General features: G+C 52.7%; 1 protein-coding gene across 1 annotated transcript in view; it reads left to right on the forward strand.

The window, feature by feature from the left end:
- Positions 1-5,386: 5,386 nt before the first annotated feature.
- NCMAP (non-compact myelin associated protein) overlaps positions 5,387-16,409 on the forward strand; it is a 49,917-nt gene continuing 38,894 nt past the window's right edge. The window contains exon 1 of the transcript XR_001371205.1: positions 5,387-5,472. The gene's annotated coding sequence lies outside the window, so the exon portion shown is untranslated. The remainder of the gene's footprint in view (positions 5,473-16,409) is intronic.

Here is a 16,409-nt window from a genome sequence, read left to right on the forward strand (position 1 = left end):
AGCGCACGCACCCTATAGCGAAAACCTCTCCAAAAAAAAAAAAGAAAAAAGAAAAAGAAAAAGAAAAGAATTTTGGGCGTGCACACACACATGCCCAATGTGTTTTTCAAGCTTCTGCATCTGGGACTTGAACTGCTCAGGCAGCCATGTGGGATCCAGTGCCTTAACCACCGCGTCCATGTTTTCTTTCATCACACTGACTCACTGCTTTCCTCGGTCCTTAGAATGAAGCCCGAACTCCTCGCTCTGACCTGTTATTTCTGCCTGCCCCGACCTTGTCCTCTCTCTTGTCCACTGTCCCCTTGACCCCGTCCCACCGTCTGGCCACATTGGCTGTAGGACTTCGCAGATACAAACCGCCCACAAACCTTTCCCGTCTGGAATACTCCCTGGCCCTCGCATCTGCACCTGCTTGTCCTTCCAGTCTCATTTCACCTGCTCTGCCCTGGTAGATGCTTTTTACCGTCTTCTTCCTGGAGTGGGTCCCCATCACTGTCACCTAGCATGACCACGACAGCACGTTGTCATTTCCTTCCAAGAACTTCTCACAGATCGCCTTTCGTTTGTGCTTGGTATCGCCCCCACTGGAAAGCAGGTCTGAAGGGTGAGGAGGGGCCCTTGCTGCCCAACCCCACCTCACAGAGTTCTGGCCATGGAGAACGTGCTGTGGCACTCAATGCGCTGGGAGAGGAAGGTCACCTCAAACCCTTTATGCTTCTGCCTCCCTGGGCAAGTCTCACTGCTTAAGCCTGACTACTGGAAGGCTGCGAGGAGGGGGCGCTCCAGTCCCCAATCCCTTACTGTAGGTGTCAGCATGCTCCGGCTGCTGCGGCCGGGGCCCTGTGGCTTGGTCAACCTGGACTGAGAGAGAAAGCAGAGGGCTAGCTTGTGGCGTGGTGGTGGAGGCAGCTGGATCCCACATGGCCCACTGCCTGGTTCAAGTCCCACAGGGGGTGCTTTCTCACTTTCCCTTTCTCTCTCTGTCTCTCTGGTGAGTGCATGTGCTCTCTGGCAAGATTTTAAGAAATATGAAGAGAGAGAGCATGCACAACGTGGGGTAGAACCCTGGGTAACAGAAGGCTGAAGACCACCAAATGCCACAGAGGACCTGCTCAGAGATGCCGAGGTCCCCTTTGTGGCAGCGTGCTCCCTAATGCCCCCATCCCTACCACTTAGCATAGCACTTCCCCCATTTGTCAGCCTTTATGACCAAGCATGATCGTCACCACAGCTGCACCGAAGGTGGTATATCTTGGATCTTCTTGCTTCTTTTCTTAATTAACATTTAATTATTGAACATCTTTGCAGAGCACAATGCGGTTTTTCAAAGCATACATGTAGTACATGGCAGTCAAGTCAGAGATATTACTATATACATCAACCTCAACGGGACACTTTGCACTCCTGGGTCCGTTAGATCCTTTCTTCCTGAGCCCCTCCCTCTCACCGCATTCCTTCCTTTTCATCGATGAATTCCATTAAACGGGTACATCAGAGCTGTTCATTCCTCTGGTGGAGATCTGGACTGTTTTCCAGTTTTATGAGTAAAACTGCTATGAATAGTCAAGGTCTAGAACCCTATTGCACCTCCTGTACTTGCATAAGTGACTGTTTCAAGTCTTTTTTTTTTTTTTTTTTGGTCATTTAATAGGTTTTTTTTAAATATATTTTTTAATTTCAAGAAAAGCAGCTTTAACTTTAATAAGTCATAGAAATGCTAAGGAGCTTTGCTTAAAACTTAGAGCCAGGAAACAGGGTAGGATTCTGTTCAAATAGTAGGTACATGAACCTATTGGCAGCTCAAGACAGGACAAAAATCCTTAAAACTGGACAAAAAAGCCTAGAAGAAAATCAGCAATGTTTTAGTCAAAAGTCATAAAATGCTATTTCACCAGTTCAGTCTCATGTACTTAATCTATCTTCTGTTGTGGTTCAATCTTCCTGACTAAATTCTTATTCTTCTTTCACTTATTTATTTAGTTTTACATAGTCAACTCCAGACTCGTCCCTAGGACTAAGTTGGCCATTTTCTTAGGTTTTTGAACTCTTATTTCTGTGTGTCTGTATTAAATTATCCTAGTATAGCACTCCCTTGAGAATTTCTTGGAGATCTGGTCTGGTGTTGGTAAATTCTTTCAGGTTGTGTTTATCTGAGAATGTTCTTGTCTTTCCTCCCCATATGAAGGCTAATCTTGATAGGTACCGTATTTTTGGTTGAAATTGCTTTTCCCTTAACACTTTTAATATATTTTCCCATTCTTTCCTCACTCGCATTGTTTCTGATGAAAGGTCAGCTGTTATCCTAATAGGATATCCTTTGTAGGTAACTTCCCATTTTTCTCTTGCCAATCTTAGGATCTTGTCTTTGTGGTTTTGGTCAATCTGGTTATAATGTGGTTTGGAGAAGATCTTCTTGGGTTGATTGTATTTGGGGTCCTTTGTATTTCTTGGGACTGGATCTTTGAGTGCCTCTCTAGGTTTGGAAAGTTTTCTTGCAGGATTTCATGGATTAGATTATCAATGCCCTTATGAGTCTCTTGGCCTTCTGGTATACCAATTATACGGATGTTTAGATGTTTGATTGTATCTAGCATTTCTCGTATATTATTCCTCTCTCTTTTTTTTGTGTGTGTAATCTTCTTAGTCTTTGTGGTAGATTTTTCAGAGAGGTTTTTGAACGTTTGTTTGTTTGTTTTTTGCTATATGGCGTGTGAACTTGCCATATAGGAAGAGAGAGACAGAGAGACAGAAAGCAAGAAATTATCCCCCAGAGGGGATGGCCACGCTGCAATCCCTTCTCCTCCATTCTCCCCTCCGATCTTGGGTGCGCATGTACATGCACCCAGCATGAGTTTAAGCCACTGGGTCCGGACTTAAACCATGGTTGACTCCATGGGAGTACAGTGACATAGCCATTACACTAACTGCTGGTACCTGTGGTGCATTTTTCTAGGCCAGCAATTTTATCTTCCACATTTGAGATTTGATTTTCTGTATTATCTAGTCTGCTTTTAATACTTCCAAGGGATATTTTGACTTTTTGTATTATAACCTTCATCTCTAACAGCTCCATTTGATTCTTTTTAGAGTGTATATTTCCTCTTTTAGATCTTGCAAGAATTTCCTCACCTCCTGGAGCCCATCAGCTCCTTTTTTTTTCCCCTGCCAGCTCCTTTCTCCTGCCTCTTCTGCAGTTCATTGTCTCTCTTCTCTTCCATCTCTGTTAGCTTCATCATTATGAATATTTTAAATTCTTTATCAGACATTTCCATTGAATTGTCTGTGGATGAAGAGGAGTTATTTTTTTCCCTGGAAGGAGAGGTATTTTCTTCCTTTCCCATATTTCTTGTGACCCTCAGGTGATTTCTAGTCATCTGATGGATGGTGTGTTTCTTCCTAATTCTTGAAGTTCAATCTGAGTGTTCAGGAGCATGCAGAAGGAGGTGATCTGGAATCTCTTTGCCGTTCTGTTTTTAATCCCTTTGTGCAGCAGATTCAGTGGATATGGAGGAATATGTTAACACTGATAGTATTTGGATGTTTGACTATGGTTCCCTTAGATCCGTCTAGAAACACAGAGAGTGGAGATTGAGCAGAGAAGTGATAAAATAAAAGAAAAAGAATAAGAAAACAGAGAGAAAAGAAAATAAAAAAATTAATTTTCTTGAGAGATTTTCGCTATAGGATGCGTGCGCTCGCCAGACAGACAGAGAGAGACATAGAGACAGAAAGCGAGAAATCACCCCCCAGGGGGGATGATCACACTGCAATCCCTTCTCCTCCATTCTCCTCTCAGGATCTTGGGCACGCACGCACACGCACCTGGCGTTTTAAGCCACCGGGTCCGGGACGCGAACTGCGATCAACTATGTGGGAGTCCAGCAACATAGCCATTACGCTAACTGCTGGTTCCCAAAATTAATTTTTTAAAAAAAAAAACAAAAGCTAAAAACCGCGCAGTGCACAGAAATGACTAGCTCTTAGCAACAATGGAGGAGTCTTCTTCTGAATGCCCGCCCCTTGCCTCTCCTAGAGGGGAGGGAGGAAGGGAATTATTAGCAAGATAAAGGAAGGTCTGAAAGCCAAGAGAATACTTTACCTTAAAATTTTTTAAAAAATAAAAAATTACCAAAAAATGAGAAGACGGAGAGAGGCAGAGAGAGACAGAGTGACAGAGAGAAGGATAGAGGGGCTCCCACCACTCGAGTTTGGGGGCTGGAGGCTGAATTGTCAGTAGAAAATCTTTATTTCTCTTTTTCCCCTGAAATTGCTAGTTCTCAGCAGCCATGGAGGAGTCTTCTTTTGGATCTTCATTTGATAGAACAAACCAAAACAGAATTTCAGAAGGTTTTAAGAACTGTTCTCATCTTACAAAGCAGCCAGGATTCCAACCTGAGACCATCTGCTCGCTGGGCCCTTGGCCTCATATACAGGAAGAGCTTCCAGAAACCTCTTGAAGTGGCCCCATAGTGCCATGTCCCTTGGAACTCAGACCTCGGGGGCAGGCAGCCTCCCACGGGGCTCTCCCCTCTCCCATGGTGGTGCTCCCTGTAGCTGGGTCTGCCTTCCACCCCACCAGCAAGTGCCTGAAGCCAAGGATCTGTTTTACGCCTCCCTATAGGACTCAACTTCGCAATCAATATTTGTTAATAAATACCACCTTGGATTTTCTCCTGAAAATACAGTGAACCATTTCTGGGTTCTTAGTCTCCTGGCAGGTGACTGGGCTTTGAAAGCATCTCACAGGCACTTGGTGGCAAAGCAACAGCCCCAGGATACACCACTTTCTGGATAAAATTTGAAATAAAAGGTGGAGACTCCAGTGTCCCCCTGCTATGTGACAGTGGGCAACTTGTCTCTGCTTCCTGGGCCTCTGTTTCCCTGTTTGTAAAAGGAGAGAGATGGGGATTAGGGACACCCCCAAGATCTCATCCCTCTTTCCATAAATATGGATGAGGGCCTACTGGTATGGTCCTAGGCCCCGGGGCAACCAGTCTGATGCAGGAGCCAGGCTCTGACTCTACCTGGGCGAGTTTTTGACACTTGCCAGCTGCCAAACCTCCTGGTCTAACATTCTGCAATCTAAACTCCAGTCGGACCGGCACCCCAGGACTTGCCTACCCGTCCCTGCAGCCCACCTCGTGGTATTTGGAAGGCCCCTTCCTCCCAGTCTCTCCGAGGAGCCTGGTCCGAGCACGTGTCTGGTGGATTGAGAGCCCAGGGTGCCAGAACCGCAGTCCCCAAAAGCGCCCAGGTCTTTGAGAGTTGCGAGACGCCGCGGGGAGGCGCCTTTGCTGCTGTCGCGGCCCTGGCGCCCCTAGGGCGGCCCCCAGGCTCCGGGGATCACCTGCAGGGGGCGGGGCCCGGGCGGGTTAGGCGGGGGCGGGATCCCCTGGCGGGAGCGCCAGGGAGGCTGCTGGTGGCGTGGAGGGCTGTGGGGCCGCGGAGGCCGAGCGGGGCTCGCCAGAGCAGGTAAGAGGCGCCGGGTCCCCTATGTCGCCCGGGTCTGCCGGCAGCCAGCGGGGGTGAGGAAGTCCGCGCTGGGGCGGGGGGGTGGGGGGGCGGGAGATGGTCTCCGGCCGGGTTTGGAAATGAGGCGCACAAAGGTGCCCCAAGGCAAGCTAAGGCCACTGGGTCTGAAGTGCCCCTGTTCGGGGCCTCCCGGGGAGCCAGGCGTCTGTTTGCTCGTCCCACCTTCGCTCAAGCCTCCGGCGGAGAGGCCGGGACCGGAGGGAGGGGAGCTGACCTGGCAGCCAGTGGGACGCTGACCCCTCGGACCCTGCCTGCCCGTCTGCGCAGTGGGCTCGTGGACCGACTGTGTGCCGAGGGGAGACCTAGGACGCAGTGAGAGGGCACTGAACCCGAGCTCTGGCTCGGATCAGCAAGTTCACCAGGCGCTTTGGAGCTGTCCCGGGACACTCAACCCCAGCTCGGCTCTCACGGGACCTCAGGGACTGGGACCACAGGGACCGGGAGATGCCTGCCTGGGACACTAGGGCTGGCTTAGAGGGTCCTGGGAAGCCCCTGAGTCTGGGCGGACTCCGGGGGCTCCTTGGAGGAGGAGGTGGGATTCGAGTGCGGCTGGGCAGGAAGCCGCATGGTTAGAGCTCTGTGGAGGCAGTCCGTGTGAGCCCCCTTACCCCAGCCTTGGGCCAGCCGGGTCCTTTCACTGGGTTCTGTTGGATGCTCTTCTGAAGAGCAGGATCCCCCCCGCAGGTTAAGGCAGATCATCCGGAGGAGGTGCTGGGCACCGGGTCTGGACACGGTGGGCTAGAGCTGCCCCCCACAGCCCTGTCGTAGCACCCTGGGGACAGGCCAGGTCTGTCCGGCTCATTGCCATAGCCGAGTACCCCTGCAGAGCCAGGCGACTCTGACTCTGACCCAGGGTGAGCCAGGAGCCAGGCGCTCAGTGAGGACCAGGCTGGGCCCTGTGGGAAGCTGGCATGATGTCATCGCAACAGCTTGTCCCCCTGGCCAGTTCCCGGGCTCCCTGTCTCCACGGGGGCGGGACAGGGACCTGTGCTCCCCAGTAGAGCTGCTAAGACAGGCAGTGCTGGCAGACAGGCGACAGGGGCACGTGGGACCAAGGTCCGGAGTGCAGGTGGAGGAGTGGGGAACACTAGCGCTGTACCCGGGGGCGGGCTGTACCCTGAAAAGGGCCTCGTTGGAAGCACTAGCAGCTGTTCTGTAACTGCTCACGGTCATTTGGTTAACGTGTGTTTCCAGCTAGACGCTAAACTCTCCGGACCTGTCTCCCTCCCCACGCGTCCCTACCTAGTGGCCGCATCAGCGCACAGTAGGTGCTCAGTGCACACTCGTGGACTGCGAGACATAGGCTGAGCACGGGCTGTTGCTCTCGGAGAGGAGACCCCGGCAAAACGGGCCACAAACTTCTTCCTTCCTGTCCTGTCCTCACCCACTCCACTCGAGGGGTGCACCCCCACCTGGCTAGTACCCACCCTCCCTCACCCGAGCAGTGTCTTCTCAGAAAAGGGCCGACGGCCGAAGGTTTACGTCTCTGTGTGCCGCCCCAGGGCTCCAAGAGAGGATGGCACCGTCCAAGCTGATCCTGTCGCATTGCCCCCGGGACTCGGTCACAGAGTTTTTAGAGCTGGTGTGGCCCTGAGGGTAACGGGGGCACCCTTCTCACGCAGGTGAGGAACCCAGGCTCTGGAGAGGTGGAGATCCAGTCAGTCAGGGCAGTGTGGTGTTAGGAGACTCACGTGGCCTAAATCCAGGTGTGTTTTAGTTTTCTAAGTTTGCTATAGGGCACCCGTGCCCCCCAAAGAAAGACACAGAGAGAGTGAGAGAGGTGAAAAGTGAGAAAACCCCACCCCCAGGGGGGATTCTTTTTCTCCCACCCTCCTCTCAGATTTTGGGCATGCACACACACACACATATTCAACATGTTTCTCAAGGTGCCAGCTCCGGGGCTCAAACCGTGCAATTGGCTGTATGGGATCCAGGCACCTTAACCATCATGCCACTGGCTGCCCCCTCACTCCACTTTCTTTTTAATTGAAAAACATTTCTGGGACCAGCGGTTAGCGTAATGGCTATGTCGCTGGACTCTCATGGAGTTGACCACAGTTCGAGTCCCGGACCCAGTGGCTTAAACTCACACCAGGCATGTGTGCGTGTGTGCCCAAAATCCCAAGAGGAGAATGGAGAAGGGATTGTGGCATGGCCATCCCTGGGGGGTGGCTGATTTATCACTCTCTCTGTCTCTCTCTCCAGTGAGTACACTTGCGCTTTAGTAAAAAATCTTTAAAAAATTGTTTTCTTCCTTCCATGAGCAAGAGAGACAGCCAGCACCCCAACAGGTCTGGACGCTGCGACTCCTCCCCAGCTCCGCAGTGCGGGATCAGGAGCAAGCACGTGCCTGGTGCATCCGGAGAGGTGCCTGGTCATGAGCCGGGATGCCCCTGCACTGCGGCACAGCGTCCCGTTTACCACCTTGCCACCATCTCGCCCCCACATCGAGTGCTTTTGTCACTACAGTGAGTGATAACCTCCCCCGGAAACTGTAAATACAGCAACACTGCCCTTCATAATAATAAACCTTTTTAAACTTTTGTTTAAAGAAAGCTCATCTATGGAACCAGCAGATGGCGTAATGGTCACATTACTAGACTCCCATGTAGTCGACAGCGGTTCGAGTCCCGGACCCAGTGGCTTAAAACTCATGCTGTCGCATGTGCGTGCCCAAGATCCCGAGAGTAGAATGGAGGAGAAGGGATTGCAGCGTGGCCATCTCCCCTGGGGGGTGATTTCTCACTTCTGTGTCTCTGGCTAGTGCACGTGCCATAGAGCAAAAATATCTCTCTAAAAAAAAAAGTTAAAAAAAAGTACACTCACAATGAAAGTAAGAACTCACAATTATACGTGTTCACTTCAAAAGTATATAAGTGTGTATATATATTATATATATATTTATACACACACACATGCATCTTTGATGGTGGGGAAAACGCCTACAACAGGCGCCCCGGAAGTCGGGCTCCACCAGAAGGTGCCACTAGAAGCGCCTGTGCAGAGAGGTGCCCGGGCAGCTGCCGTGTGAGGGCCCCTGGTCGGCCCAGAGCAGCGGCGTCTTAGTCGCCGCCCTCCAAGCCCCTGCGTTTCCCTATTGGTTTCCCCACCTCCACCCTCCGGCCTCCTGATGCAGTCGTTGGCATCTCGGCCTCTGATGCCCCACTCTGCTTTGGGGTCTGGCAGGATGGGTCCCTCGTTGTTTGCCCTGAAATGAATTCTTTTTTTTTTTTTGGAGAGGTTTTTGCTACAGGGCGTGTGCGCTTGCCAGAGAGACAGAGAGCGAGAAATCCCCCCCCAGGGGGGATGGCCACACCGCAATCCCTTCTCCTCCATTCTCCTCTCGGGATCTTGGGCACGCACGCACACGCGCCTGGCGTGAGTTTAAGCCACCGGGTCCGAGACTTGAACTGCGGTCAACTACATGGGAGTCCAGTGACATAGCCATTTAATCCCAAGTACAAATCCCGGTTAGCAGGAGGAGGCAGAAAGAAGGGAGGAGGTGAGCGCTAAGACCAGAGCTGGCAGGGAGTACCCTCGGATTCCGAAGAGGGCCATTGTGGGGGCGAAGCTGAGGGGCTGGGGCCAGGGCCAGAGCAGCACAGCAGGGCTGGAGCCTCTCCTATGGTCTGAAGCTCCCAGGTTCACAGTCTGGCAGGGAAGGCAGAGAGGGTGTGCCGGTCTCTAAGACAGGGGCCTGCTTGGAGGGGCTGCCTGCCTGGGGACTCACCTGAGCTGTTGGAGCCATTGGAGGGGCCGGCCTGTTGGGGGCCTCCAGGTGGCAGAACGGGTGGTGTCAGCAGCGCGGGAAGGCCTGCATCCCTTGCCCTGGGAGCCCAGCAGTGGGAGGGGAAAGGGCGGGGACTTGAGCGAGTCACCACTTCGGGCCTCAGTATCCTCATTGATCAGCCAGAAATGCTATACCATCCACAGCAAGCATTTTTAAAAAGAATTATTTAATTAATGTATTTATTTTTAATTTGCTGTGAGACACATGTGCTCACCAGAGAGAAAGAGAGACAAGGAAAGTGAGAAGCAAGCTGCCAGTTCCCAGCCTTGAACAGCAATTGGCTAGGTGGGAGTCCAGAGCCCTAACCACCACGCCTCCTGTTGCTCCCCCCAACCCCAGCATTCATTTAATAAGTACACGGAGACTTCAGTAAGTTCATGGAAAATGTACTTAAAGTGAGACCTTATTTTCGTGCAAAAACTTTTTTTTTTTTTTTGGAGAGGTTTTTTGCTATAGGGCGTGTGCGCTCACCAGATAGACAGAGAGAGACATAGAGACAGAAAGCGAGAAATGACCCCCAAGGGGGGATGGCCATGCTGCAATCCCTTCTCCTCCATTCTCCTCTCGGGATCTTGGGCACGCACGCACACGCGCCCGGCGTGAGTTTAAGCCGCCGGGTCTGGGACACGAACCGCAGTCGACTACATGGGAGTCCAGCGACACAGCCATTACGCCAACTGCTGGTTCCCTCCACCAACTTTTTGAGAGCTCTTTCTGCTGCCCATTCGGTGGCTTGTGAATTCCCAGCGCGTGGGGCCTTGACCTGAGGTGTGCAGCTGTCTCTCCCGCGGGGTTGTACAATGACTAGCAGCTTTGTACCTTGTACCCTCACGGCTGTGCCCAACCCAGAAGCCCTCCTGGAGGCCCCCGAGGTTTAGCCTGCGTGTCGCCGAGGGAACAGTGGCCGACTCCTGGTTGCAGAGAGGTGCTTGCGTGCCCCAGTGCGCATGTTCTTATGCCTCTGGCCCTGTAGCACCCAGGTACCCGCAGAGGCTCAGAGGTATGAGTCCCTAGATGCCCACCAAGACTCAGCAGGGAAGCACGCCTGTCTGTCTCAGAGCTAGGTGGGTGCGGGCCGACTTCCTGGGCCCGAGGCAATTTCATTTTCATGAGGCCTTGATCCGCACAGAAATAAAGTTATATATATGACTGCATTTGTATATTAGAAGACTTGCTTCAACCTAAAGCTCCTTTTCCTTCAGATTTGGAAAGAAATAAACACATTCACGTGGGTCCTGGAAAGTGCTGCGGCCGCTGGGTCCCAGAGCTGCGAGGCCGGCCCAGGCCCTCGCTGGAAGCCCTGACTGGCTCTGACCGCCTCTCTGTACTTCCCTGAATAAGAGAAAAAGGAAGAAAAGAGGGAGGACGGGAAGCAGAGGGAGGGGGAGCACAACACTGGGGAGCAGGCGTAGTGGCTGACGTCGCGTTCAGCAGAGGGGCATGGAACTTGGCTGGCATCCCCACCTGCTCTGCTCCACTGCAGCTTCTCCAAGAGCCTAACCTCCTCTTCCTCTGCAGTTCTGGCTGCTCCGCAGACCGCGGACCTTAAAGGTTTACTCAGAGGAAGAAAGGGGCTTTATCTCTCAGAAGCAGCTCCAAGCCCCACCCCCATCCTGGTTCCAGTAGGCACACAACTATCACAGCTGTGTTTTAAAAAAAAAACTGCTATAGGGCATGTGGCTCACTGGGACAGTGAAAGGGAAAGAATCCCCCAGAAGGGATGGCCGTGCAACCCCTTCTCCTCCACTCTCCTCTCAGGAGTTTGAGCACACACACACACACACCCAATGTGTTTTTTTCAAGTTGTCAGGTCTAGGACTCGAACCTCTCCATTGGTCATGTGGGATCCAGCGCCTTAACCACCACGCCACCTGCTGGCCCCCAGTTAGCACGTCTGAGTGCTATCACTGTGCCAGGCTAATCACACCTCGGCATCGTCTCCAGAGCCTCCGGACCCTTGGATAGGTGCTACTGTCGTTCCCGTTTCATCTCCATGTCGCAGGTGAAGGAACAGGCTTAGAAAGACCCAGCTGCCCAGGCGGCATGCCCGGATTTGGATCTGTCAGTGTCACCTCCCCATCAGCCTGCACAGCGCCTTGGCACGTGAGAGCTTTCAGTGTAGAAGGAATGGGTGACCCACAGGGCACGGGCTTAGCCTTGCACTCTCCTGCCCTCTGGAAACTCCATCGCCTCCCCCTTGCAACAGAAATAGGCAGTGAGGGCCCAAGGGCTATCTAGGGCAGCCCAGAGCCCTGCGGGAGGGAGGAGCTGGTACACCCCACTCCCCTCCCAGCTGGGAATCTCAGCAGAGAAGTCCACCTCCCACGGGGGCCCCCCTCCCTGGGAACTGAAAGGGGAACCTTGACAGCCACACTTGGCAGAGTGCCAGCAGGGGAGGCCAAGGGTGCCAGGCGGCTCTCTGCCCTGGGGCGAACCCTTTTCCTTGTCCTCAAGCCCTTCGCCCTGCCCCAGGGCCATTACCGGACAGCGAGCTGGCACCCCCAAGGGAACTTAAACTCTCCTGGCAAAATAACTAAACAGCTGAGCCGTCTCGCAGCTGTAAACGTCAGCAGCTCACTCTCTAGGCCGTCTGGAGCAGATGGGCCAAGGTGTTAAAGCACGGGAGTGGTACCTCAGGAGGTAAGGGCAGAACTCTTAGTGAAATGCGGCAAGAGCAGGGAGTCAGAGGCCTGCCCTCTTCTGGCCATCGCCACAGCAGTGGCCCAACTGAAGTCCAGCCCCCTTGTGGCAGCGGGATCCCCGTGCCGACTGCAGGATTCACGCCCCAAACCCAGCAGCTTGAGAAGCACAGCGGGCATGTGTGTGTGCCCAAAATCCCGACGGGAGAAGTGGAGAAGGGCTTGTGTTGTGACCACGTCCTGTCGGGAGTCCTCTCTCACTTCCTTTTCTCCCGATGGCTGTCTTTCTCTCTCACAATCAATATGCACCACCTGGCAGGTTTTTAAAGAAAGTCCTAAAATGAAGAGGGGAAAAAAGCCACAGGAGAGAGCCAAGTCAAAACATTAGCTATGAGAAATGCATTCAAAATGAACGATGGGACCAGCAGAGGCGTCATGTTTACATCGCTGGACTCCTGTGTAGTCAACCGCCGTTTGAGTCCTGCACCTGGCAGCTTAAAACACACCAGGCGTGGGAACCAGCAGTTAGCGTAATGGCTATGTCGCTGGACTCCCACGTAGTTGACCGCAGTTCGTGTCCCGGACCCGGTGGCTTAAAACTCACGCCGGGCGCGTGTGCGTGCGTGCCCAAGATTCCGAGAGGAGAATGGAGGAGAAGGGATTGCGGCGTGACCATCCCCTCTGGGGGGTGATTTCTCACTTTCTGTCTCTATGTCTCTCTCTCTCTGTCTGGTGAGCACACGCGCCCTACAGTGAAAATCTCTCCAAAAAAAAAAAAAAAACAAAACCAAAAAAAACACACCAGGCGTGTGTGTACGCGTGCCCAAAATCTGGAGAGGAGAATAGAGAAGGGATTGCGGCGTGGCCATTCCCTCTGGGGGGTGATTTCTCACTTTCTGCCTCCCTGTCTCTCTGGTGAGTGCACGTGCCCTATACCAAAAGCCTCTCCAAAATAAATAAATATATAAACGACCTGCTAGATGGAGCGAGTATCAGCGTAGATATCACTGAAGAATAAGCTACTAGGTAGGACGGTCTGAGGAAACAAATCAGATCGAGAAAGCAGCTGGGAGAGTTAAAGAGAGAACAAATAGGGACCAGCAGTTAGCATAATGGCTATGTCGCTGGACTCCCACGTAGTCGACTGCAGTTCGGGTCCGGACCCGGTGGCTTAAAATTCACTCCAGGCGCATGTGCGTGCATGCCCAAGATCCCGAGAGGAGAATGGAGGAGAAGGGATTGCAGCGTGGCCATCCCCCCAGGGGAGTGATTTCTCACTTTCTGTCTCTCTGTCTCTCTCTGTCTGGCGAGTGCACGCACCCTATAGAAAAAAAAAACTCTCCAAAATAAAAAAAAAAGAATAAATAAAAAAGGAATGCTGAGCGATACAGAGAGGAGGAGTCCAAAGAGGGCAGGGAAATACAATGGAAGAGAGGGAATCATGGAAGAAGCCATGAAAATACAATGTCCCAACTTGAAAGAAAATGAATGAACACAGCTCGAAAGGACTCAGAGTAAGCAACAGAGATAAGGAACATGTCACATTGAGCGACTGGGCAAAATGAAACATATGATAGGCAAAGAGGAAGAACAGAAAGTAGCAAATCACTTACAAAAGAAGACTCAAAATGGCATTGTTTTTCTCAATAAAAACGTCACACAGGGCCAGCTGGTGGCATGTGCTTAAGGTGCCCAGATCCCACATGGCTGACTGTGCGATTGGAGTCCTGGACTTGGGCTTGAAAAACTCTCCAGGCGCGTGTGCGTGTGTGCCCAAGAGGAGAATGGACGAGAAGGGATTGCAGTGTGGCCATCCCCTCTGCAGGGTGGTTTTTCTGCTTTCTCTCTCTCTCTCTCTTTCTCTCTCTCTCTGTGTCTCCAGCAAATTCTCATGCCCTGTGGTAAAAGCTAACAAAAGAAAAAAATCAGACAAAGGGAGTCAAATAAGTAGTGTCATTAAGAAAAGAAAAGAACTCTTTGAATCAGAATTTAAAAGTCAGCCAAATTGTCATTCAAACATGAGGTCATAATAAAAATATTCTTAGGCAAATAAAGTCTCAGAAGGTAGACTACACAAAGACCCACACTGAAAACGCTCTGGGAGGGAGCACCTAAATGATAAAAAACTTGTCCAGGAGATGCTGCGGGAGCCGTGGAAACGGGGTGCACATCAGACCGGGGCGAGGCTCGCCGCCTGCTTGGCATTCTTGGTAGGAGGCAGTCTTACACGCCTCGTTCTTCGGGATATCAGGAGGGAGAGGCTGGAGGCTCCCCAGGCACTGCAGAGCTGGCCGGCTGGGGAGCTGCAATCAGAAAGGCAGGGAATTGCAGGCTGCCCGGGCCGAGTCTCAGCCAGAGCGGAGTGGAAGCTGCTGTGCTGGGCCTGCCCAGACACTGGGACTCAGGCAGCCACCCGAGTGCCTGCAGTCCCTCACCTTCCAGCAGGGAGGGCCTGCGCCTTGGGCTCAGATGCCGTCGAGCTAGAATGTAATAGTATCGATCGTGCCATCGAATTCATTTTGTCGTTACCTTCTATCAATGACAAGCGACACTGGCTTTTTATTTTCAGCAGAAAATTTTTCTTTAAAATCAACTTCCACATGTTTTAAAGGAAAAGTAGGTCCAGAGATCTCATTGCGAAGCCGTGGAGACTGGTGCAAGTAATTATTAAAGAAGTCAGAGGTGGGGCCAGATCATGGAGCGGGCCATGGCGCTTGGCAAAGCTGGGCCCACATGAGAAGACCCCGGATCTGTGTCCTGAGCCCTCGCTGTACGTTGCAGGCATGCGCATGGGTGCCTTTGTGCGAGTCAGCTAAGACAAGGGTGGACCACGGCATAAGAACCCTGTCCGGGCCAGCAGGTGGCATAGTGACTAAGGCACTGGGCTCCCACATGGCTGACTGCGGTTCAAGCCCTGGAACTGGCAGCTCAAAAATCATGCTGGGTGCGTGTGTGTGCATGCTCAAAATCCCAAGAGGAAAAGGGATTGTGACATGTCCATCTCCTTTGGGGGGTGATTTCTCACTTCCCCTCTCTCTGTGTCTCTCTGAAGCACACACACCCTATGGTAAAAATCTAAAAAAAAGAAAAACACAAGTCAGAGGTGAAGCGGTCCCTGGCCCTGGGAAGGAGGTCAGTGGGTTTGTGGCCGTGGGGTTTATACTGGCACAGACAGGCAGACCGTGCTGGTGTGCAGGCCAGCATGCTGGGTGGCTGTGGAACTCCAAGAACTGGCACTCTCTTGACTCTGACCGCTGGGTGGCTGTGTGGCTCACTGGAGGTCCTTCCTGGGGTTGCAGTCACAAGCTCTGTCACCTACAGGCTCTCTGGGCCAGGCGTTCAAGACGGCCCATCCCCAGGGCTTCTCACCACAGGCTGCAGTGGGGCTCGCTGGGGCTGCAGCCTCTTCCAGGTGCCTCGGGCTTCGCAGTTGGGTCCCTGGGGAGCCTCCCAAGGGAGCACCTGAGAGGCAGGAAGCAGCGCTGCCACTTCGGGACTGTGTCCACAGCCACGGTGTCGCTCCCACGTACTGCAGTGGTCTGAGCAATCGCAGGGCCCACCCAGATTCGAGGGACTGGAGAAACAGACTCTAGGGGCAGCAGTTGGTGCAGTGGTTAAAGTGCTGGATCCCACTCGGCAGACCTCATGGTTCAAGTCCCAGACCCGGCAGCAAACATACCAGGTGTGTGTGTGTGTGCCCATTCATTTGAGAGGAGAATGGAGCAGAGGGGACTGCAGTGTGGCCATCACCCTGGCGGCGGGGGAATGGTTTCTCATTTTTGCTGTCTCTCTCTTTCTCTGTCTCTCTCCAGCAAGCACATGCACCCGATAGCAAAAAAAGAAAAAAGAAACGGACTTGGACCAGCGGGTGGTATGGAGGTGAAGATGCTGGATCCCGCATGGCCAACTCTGGTTTGAGTCTGGGAGCCAGCAGCCTGAAAATCCTGCCTGGCCCACATGCATGTGTGCCCAAGATCCAGGAGGAGAACGGAGAGGGGATTGCAGCATGGCCATCCCCCGGGGGCTGATCTCTCACTTCCCCTCTCTAAGCATTTGTGTCTGCCGCTCTGGTGAGCACACACCCTGCAGCACCCTCAGGCATTTGTTAAAGCCCATCTCTTCCAGGCAGCTGGAATGGCACCCGCGGTCACTCATTCAAGAGCCTGAAGGCAGGGGGCATCCTGTGCTAGGTGCTGGTCACGTGCCATGGCTGAGTGGGCTTTGTCCCAGGAAGTGTCTGGGTCTTGCTCACCACACTGTGACAGGTGCTGTGACCGAGGACCTGTGAGGCGCTTGAAGGGTCTCGGGAGTGACCACCTGCTCGTGATGGTTGGGGAGGCCGTGGCAGGTCCTGCTAGAAAGGAAACCAACACCGTTCATGTCCGCTGCAGCTCAGGCGCCGTGCGAGGGGCCGTGTCGCCAGGTGTCCACACTCACAGGCCTGTTAC

Source organism: Tupaia chinensis, unplaced genomic scaffold (assembly GCF_000334495.1).
Source record: "Tupaia chinensis unplaced genomic scaffold, TupChi_1.0 Scaffold000628_1, whole genome shotgun sequence".
Lineage (NCBI taxonomy): Eukaryota > Metazoa > Chordata > Mammalia > Scandentia > Tupaiidae > Tupaia > Tupaia belangeri.